The 7,292-nt window shown below is 40.4% G+C and overlaps 1 pseudogene; it reads right to left on the bottom strand.

The window, feature by feature from the left end:
• Nucleotides 1-3,277: 3,277 nt before the first annotated feature.
• On the bottom strand, nucleotides 3,278-3,397 carry LOC136654804 (5S ribosomal RNA; annotated as a pseudogene).
• Nucleotides 3,398-7,292: the final 3,895 nt, after the last annotated feature.

Here is a 7,292-nt window from a genome sequence, read left to right on the forward strand (position 1 = left end):
ATTACATCCCTTCCTCCAGTCTAGGAATGCCTCCTGGTTATGCAAAACAAGCCTGCACCTGAGGATTATGCAAAACAAGCCTGCTCCAGAGGAAAAGGTCTATTGTTCTTTTGTTGTAGCTTTATCACTCTTAAGCACCTTATGCAGATTGCCTCCCTTCCCCAGAGTCAGGCTTTGCTGATAGCTGAGTTCTGGAACCTTCCACCTTTTTTTTCACCTGGGTGTTACTGAGCATGTGCACAGCTCTGGGATACTTCCGGTCATTTCTAAATCAACTTCCAGGTCAGACAACCCTTATAAGAGAGAGAACTCAGAGCACATCTCTCTCTCTCTGACTGCCCTCCTGCCGGAGTGGCCATACACGGGACTCTTTCCCATCCAACTGCCCCCCCCGACAGGTAAATATATCTGGCGTCTAAACTCCCTCCCTTCTTCCCTATCTATTCCTCCCTTCTCCCCCATCTTTAGTCAGCAACTGGGTTTAGCAGATTAAGGAACCCCTAAATACTTCCCTACACCCTATCCGTTTCTGATTCCTTTTCAGATGCACCCAAATACATAGCACATGCAGCCACCACTAGCTAGGTACACTATACATAAGTACTAGAAATCTATACTTATCAATTATCCATGTGTATTATGTTTACCTTTGTGTGTTTTTGCAATAAAAATATAATCCTTTGATTGAAAGTTACCTTCCTCCCAGTCTCCTCCTTAAGCTAAACAAGGGATTTCTTTGCTCTACGCTATCTTGTTATCCAGCCTATGGTCCCAAAAAGTTTCCAAAAGGCTAATATACTAATTCCCCTAAACAAAGCAGCCTTTTTGGTAACAGAACCTCTCACCATTGTTTGTTACATTGCGTCTGGCCTCCCAATCTGGAAGTAACTGGCAATGACATCATTGCCAGTTACTTCCAGTGGTACTTCCATTAGGTGGACCATGCAAAGTGGTACAGTGGGGAACAAACATTGAGAAACATGATCTAATTGACTGTTTTCTGCCCCTGGAGTGGTACAGTGCAATCCATCATCAACTGCAGTGGGGCACATCTCTGGGACACATCTCCCTTCCTAGTGGTAGAACTGGCCCTGGTTTGCAGCATCCATTTATCAGCCTACATCTGCAAGCCTAATGAGAATGCAGTCTTAAGATGAATGAACATACTGCCAGGTGTATGTTAGAATGACTTCACATTTGCAAACACCTCTTGGATTTACAAACGCCATCACTCTCTGAAGTTTATACAGCATATTCTTTTTGATTTGTGCATGTGACAACCAACCAAAAAGATTTCTTCATGGGGGGGAAAAAAAGGAGATGTATTCCATGAAGGCTGGCTTTCTGCATTATCCAGTTATAGCATCTATAAATGCAGCTCTATTTTAAAGGGCTGTCAAGACCTTTGTGCTGCAACATCCTTTCCCACACATTCTTTACCTTTACAGCCCATTCTGTTGAAGGATCTCTGCTGGCTGCTTGAGAGGAAATAAACAGGCAGCTTCTAAACTGCATTAGAGAAAGGTCATTGTTTAATTAAAACAAAAAATAGACCCCAGGTAGGAGCTCAGTTGAAGGGAAGGAGTATACAATGGCTTTTGCAGTCATTGTTCTGAAGGGTTTGAGCTGCCTTCTCACTGTTATTCCCCAATCTGACCAGTTTTGGATGGCCGACTCCCATATTAGGTCAGATAATCTCATGCCCTTACAGCTCTGATGGCAAAATGTACATGTTTGGTTGTTTCATTACAAAGAAATAGCGAACAAATAAATATGTTGCTTGACATCCCGCTGCCTTACAGCCCAATCCTATGCATATCTACTCAGAAGTAAGTTCCATTAAAGTCAATGGAGCTTACTCCCAGGAAAGTGTGGGTAGGATTGGGCTGTTAAGCTCTGGTTCAACCTGGAAAAAAATTCATGGTCTTATGTCTTTCCCTTCTGTTGTTTCTGGCAGTCATGAAGGAACCTGGCCTGGGTTCAGGTTTCTGTTTATTAAATCATAATCAGCGATAATGATTCCCTTTTGGCAAACCTTTTACAAATTAAAGCCCAAATAGATTTTCTTTGCTCTGCTATTAAGCAGCAACTATTGTTAGAATACCATGAAAAGAGCACAGTAGTAAATTAGTCCCTTTTTGCTATCAAGTCATCTAACGTGGTCTGGTAAACAAAGCTTTGGAAATACGCTTTCCATGTAGTTTAACAGCCATCAACTGCCAGTTTCACTAGCCACACAACTGTAGTAGGAATACAGAATATGGTGTAGTACGGTCCAGTGTATTTGTGATTCCCGTTCCCCAGAAAACGGGGACAACCTTTGCAGAACAGAACGAGTTCCTTTCATGCCTTCCCTGCATGCATTGACTGGATATGTGAAAGGGGGTGGGGTGGGACTTGGCTCCATCCCTGATCACTGCATGCTCAGCAGAAATTGTGGAAGGGGCTTCTGTGTACACACAGCATTGTCCACATGATCAGGAACCCTGCTTGATCAGGGTGACTGAGTGCACATACAAAGTCTATACAAATGCAGCATCATTCATACTTTCTGCTCCCTGCCTGGCCAGAGGATGGGGCTGGTGCATGTCTGAAAGATGGGGACAGAGCCACTGTGCATAATCCTCCTACTGCTTCTGTGCATTTAACTGATGTACGGAGGAAAAATGAGAGTAGGACTCTCGTATAAGTCATAGAAAGATCTTCTGGCTCAGCCCATTCCTTGTTCTATTTTCTACTTGTCCAGAAGTTTTCATCCAGAGAAAGACTGAAAATGTGATTCTATACCAGTAGTCCAGTGTGGTACAGTCCAGTCTACCATCTCATCCTGCTGCCTGTGTAGATCACAGAATCACATTTTCAATGTTTCTCTAGATGAGAAATTCTGGGCAAGGAGAAAATAGAACAGGGAATGGGCTGAGCTAGAAGGTTCCTCCATTATGTACAATTTTTACTTACAGAGAGCTGTTTTTACATGGGGTGATGGGGTATTAAATACTTGTGCCCCTACCTGAACTCTGAAATGATATGGTCCACAAGACCTCTCTGATATCCACCAGACTTATTACACAGGAAGAGGTCAAAGGAGTCTTTTTCAGTTACTAACAGCACAAGCCTATGCATGTCTACTCAAAAGTAAGTTAATTAGTTCAATAGGACTTACTCCTAGATAAGTGCATTTAGGATCTCAGCCAAAGTCAGTGCATTCAGTGGCTTGGAACATGAGTGTAATTGTGAGATTGGTTGGCAACCTTCAGTCTCAAAAGACTATGGTATAAGCCTACAGCACCTGGTATTCCCAGGCGGCCTCCCATCCAAGTACTAACCAGGCCTGACCCTGCTTAGCTTCCAAGATCAGACAAGATCAGGCATGTGCAGGGTAACAGTTGCTGTAGGTAATTGTGAGAGGAGACACCCATACCTAGGGGTGGCACCAGAGTTTGGCCAAATTGGGCACAGGCTGAGGATTCATGTCCCATCAGAGGGCCTCCTCAAATATGCAAAAAAATAAAATGAAATGAAAAAGAGTTCTATAGAAATGTTAAAGGCTAGTATAACTACAGTACCACATTGATGAAGGCCCTAGTGGAGCAACTATAAGTATCTCTTTCTATTCCCCCATTCAGTCTTTGACAAAGCTCTTAAGATGTTTCACAATAAAAGCAAGAGTACAGAATATGTAAACAATACAATAACAATGGAGTAGGTGTTGGTAGATTGTTTTCAAGGTCTAACAAGGGCTCTCCAAACCCCAGCCCAAGGGCCAGATCTGGGTTTGGAAAAAGGGCCCCCCCCCCATGAGTGGTGTTTACCATTCTGCATCCCTGTGCCCAGATCAGCTTGAAAGAAAACCAGCGCCATAGCAGAACAGTAAGCACTGCTTGGGACACGGAGGGCTTTTTTGGGACACAGCGGTTTCCAGTTTGGAGACCACTGGTCTAACCAAATGTGAGAATTAAACAGCATCATGGATTCTGGGACACCTACATCCTCAACAAAATATATTTGTTTCTCCAGCAAACTACAATAGCCATGAACCCTAGTCCTATCCAACTTTCCAGCACTGATGCAGTTGTGCCCATGGGGCGTGCACTGCATCCTGTGGGTGGGTGGGTGGACAGTAACAGAGACATCCTCAAGGTAAGAGAACACTTGTTCCCTTACCTTGGGGCTGCATAGTGGGTGCCTCGGTGTAGGAAAGTTGGATTGACTTGGGTCCTTAAAATTACAATTTAACAATTCAAAGCATAGATCTTGGGGATCTTTGGGGATCATAGATCTATTACAGGGAACAGCAATACATTATCAGCCTTTGGGAAGACATGCATCAGTGAGATAAACAATCTAATCTACATTGGCAAATTGATAATTTTTTTTTAAAGACTACCCATCAGAAGTATTCTGCATGATTAGCATCTATAAATATGACATCTCTCTTCTGTACTTCCTTGCTGTGCACTGTTGAGGATACAGCTGATTAGCAAACCAGATAAGCATGCATGTGTAATGCGGCTCCTAGCAAATGTATCCCTAGGGACAACTTGGGGAGTGGGGCTGCACACTCTGGAAGCTTTTTGTCATTTGTCAGCCTGTTGATATTAAAACTGTGTATCATCTATCAATATATATTTGGTTCACTTGTTTGGAAGGTTGTATAGCCTAGAACAATGTCAATTAAATATCAACAGTGATGGGTGAAGAAGGCAAGGATGGAGGTGGTTTTTCATGCTGCTGACACACACTCAGGTCAAAGTGTGGACTTTTGACCCAGCTCTTAGCTGAATGAAACTCCAATGATGAACCTACCTCACATGTACCTCTCCCTGCAAGGGGGCAGGGGTGAGCTGAGGACAAAGACATCTCAGTTGGCATTTTATGCCTTTTTTCATGGGGGCAGACTTACATGGAGACTTGCAGAATTTCAGGAGGCAGACTTGCTTGAATAATACGTAAGGGAAGAAATTGCAAGTCTATGGCTTGCTGTTGTAATAGATTCTTTTTTTCATGGGCAACTCAATGGTTTGGTGGGGAAGGACAAGGGAGATGAGAGTGAAGATGCAACAAGCAAACTTTTATTGTGGGGCAGTGTATTCTCATGTCTTCCAGTGCCAGTACCATTTGGGGCTGTCGGGAAAAGCCCTGCACTGAATTCCATGACTACCTCCACCCATCCCCTGATGGTGCATTAGGTACCATCACTGCTGGTACTGATGGTTCAGACGTCATCCTGGCCAGGCAGCTCCTTAGCCAGTGCCTAATTCCTTTTTTTTAAACAAAGGTTATTTATTTATTATAGATACAGGTAAGGAAAATCGGTTAGACTTAGGGCTGGGACTACACAGGTTACACATGAGGGTATTGACCATCGATTACAACATACATTAGTCCAAAAAAAAAATAAAAAAATAAAAAATGATAATGTCTAAAAAGGAAATTATTCATCAATACAAAAATTATCATATTTGTTAATCTACTGACTAATAATTTAACTAAACAATCAATATTTTTAATATAAAATTATCTATCCAATCATAAAAAGGCTTCAGATTTTTACTTATATGCTCTTCTTACCACTAAACTAATATTTAAAATAAAATATTTCTTATCTGATTCTTAGTTTCTTATATCGCATTTAAGAGGAATGTTTCCAGTTTAAATGGTAATACACACTTCAATACCTCTTGTAACAGTTTATATATCATTTTCCAATATTTCTTTACTTTTTCGCATATCCACAACATATAATAAAAAATTACCTCAATTCTTTACTTATCCAACATTTGTTTGATGACCCAGGTACATTTTTACTATTTTCTCTGGAATTAAATACCATCTATAAATTATTTTATATAATTTCTCTTTTAAGGAAAAACGCTTTTAGTTATTTTAATACCACTTTAATTTTTGTAATATTTGTGTTCCAAGTTTTCATTTACATCTACTTTGATTTAATATAATTAATGGAATACTCTTCATTTCTAAAAAGAATTTGGTCCATTAATATCTACAAAAGGAAAAAAAGAAAAAAATTCTACTTGTTGTTCAGCCATTTACTCTTTCTTAGTGCTTCCTTTGTTCTCTGTCTTATTGGTGTTCTCCTTCTTGCTCCTCCCACTGCTCCTTCCACTTCTTCTTTTTCTTCTTAACTCTCTCAAATTTCTTAACCCTTCTCTTTTCTTCTTTCTTTTTCTTCACTCTGTTCTTTTCGGATTTAATCCAAAAATTCTTCCTCTTCTCAAAACAACATGCTTTCTGAAAGTTCTCTCTTTTTTCTTCCTTAAAATTCTTAATTCTGATAATGACGATTGCTTTTTCCATCTCCTGTCTCATTTGAAAAATCTCCACTTCTTTAGTTTCATCCGACCTTTGATCCATTCTTTTTTCTTGTCTGTCATTTGTAATCTGTTCCTGCATGCTTGTCAGGGAGGAGTTTATTTGCTTCATTTGTTCAGATAATTTTCTGACCTGTTGCTTCATTTCACTTCTGAAATCCCACAACAAATCCATTAATAAGGACTGACTTTTACTAACATCCTTTAAATTTTTAAATGCCATTCTGATCAATATCAAATCAAGCCAATATACCCCTGGCTGTAAAAAAAACAGAGAAAAAATAGTCCAACAATTAAAAAAAACAACCCAACTCTCATTATCTTGTTTCACCTTCTTGTAGGGCTAATTTCCAATTTTTATATCCAAAAAGTGTAAGTCAATACTCCACTTCCAGTCAATAACAATGTGAAATCAGTCAAACAATTAAAGAGTCATCCAAGTCTTATTATCTTGCATCCCTTCTTCCAAAAGGGGTGGATTAGTAATCCAGGTCAATAACACTGTCAAATTAAGTTAGTATGCCTTTAAATGACCAGACCTGAATCAAGCCTTCTTGCTAGGAAAGTGAAAGTAAAAGTTATTTCAGCCATCCATGCATACCATTCAGCAGGGTGACCTTATCTTCTATCTCTGTCCTTTTCTTGCAATCGCCCTTATTACGAAACAGAAAAATACTCCATCAAGGGTTTCTTTAAATCCAGATTCGCTCATTTCCCCTCTGGGTGGCTACCAGCCAACGTAAATGATCTTAAAGATATCTTTTCCTCCTTCCAACCTCTTGATTGCAGTTCTTGTTATAGCCTTTTAATGAGCCGATTACTCACAATTTAAAGCTTTCTTCGCTGTCATGTTGTTGTATCTAGGCCATGGGGGGGGGGGTTCTCAGCTGTCTGAATTGTCTCCGAAGATGGCGACAGGGATACGATGTGATTCAGCACAGAGCAAATGGAGAAAATCTC

Source organism: Tiliqua scincoides, chromosome 5, assembly GCF_035046505.1.
Source record: "Tiliqua scincoides isolate rTilSci1 chromosome 5, rTilSci1.hap2, whole genome shotgun sequence".
NCBI lineage: Eukaryota > Metazoa > Chordata > Lepidosauria > Squamata > Scincidae > Tiliqua > Tiliqua scincoides.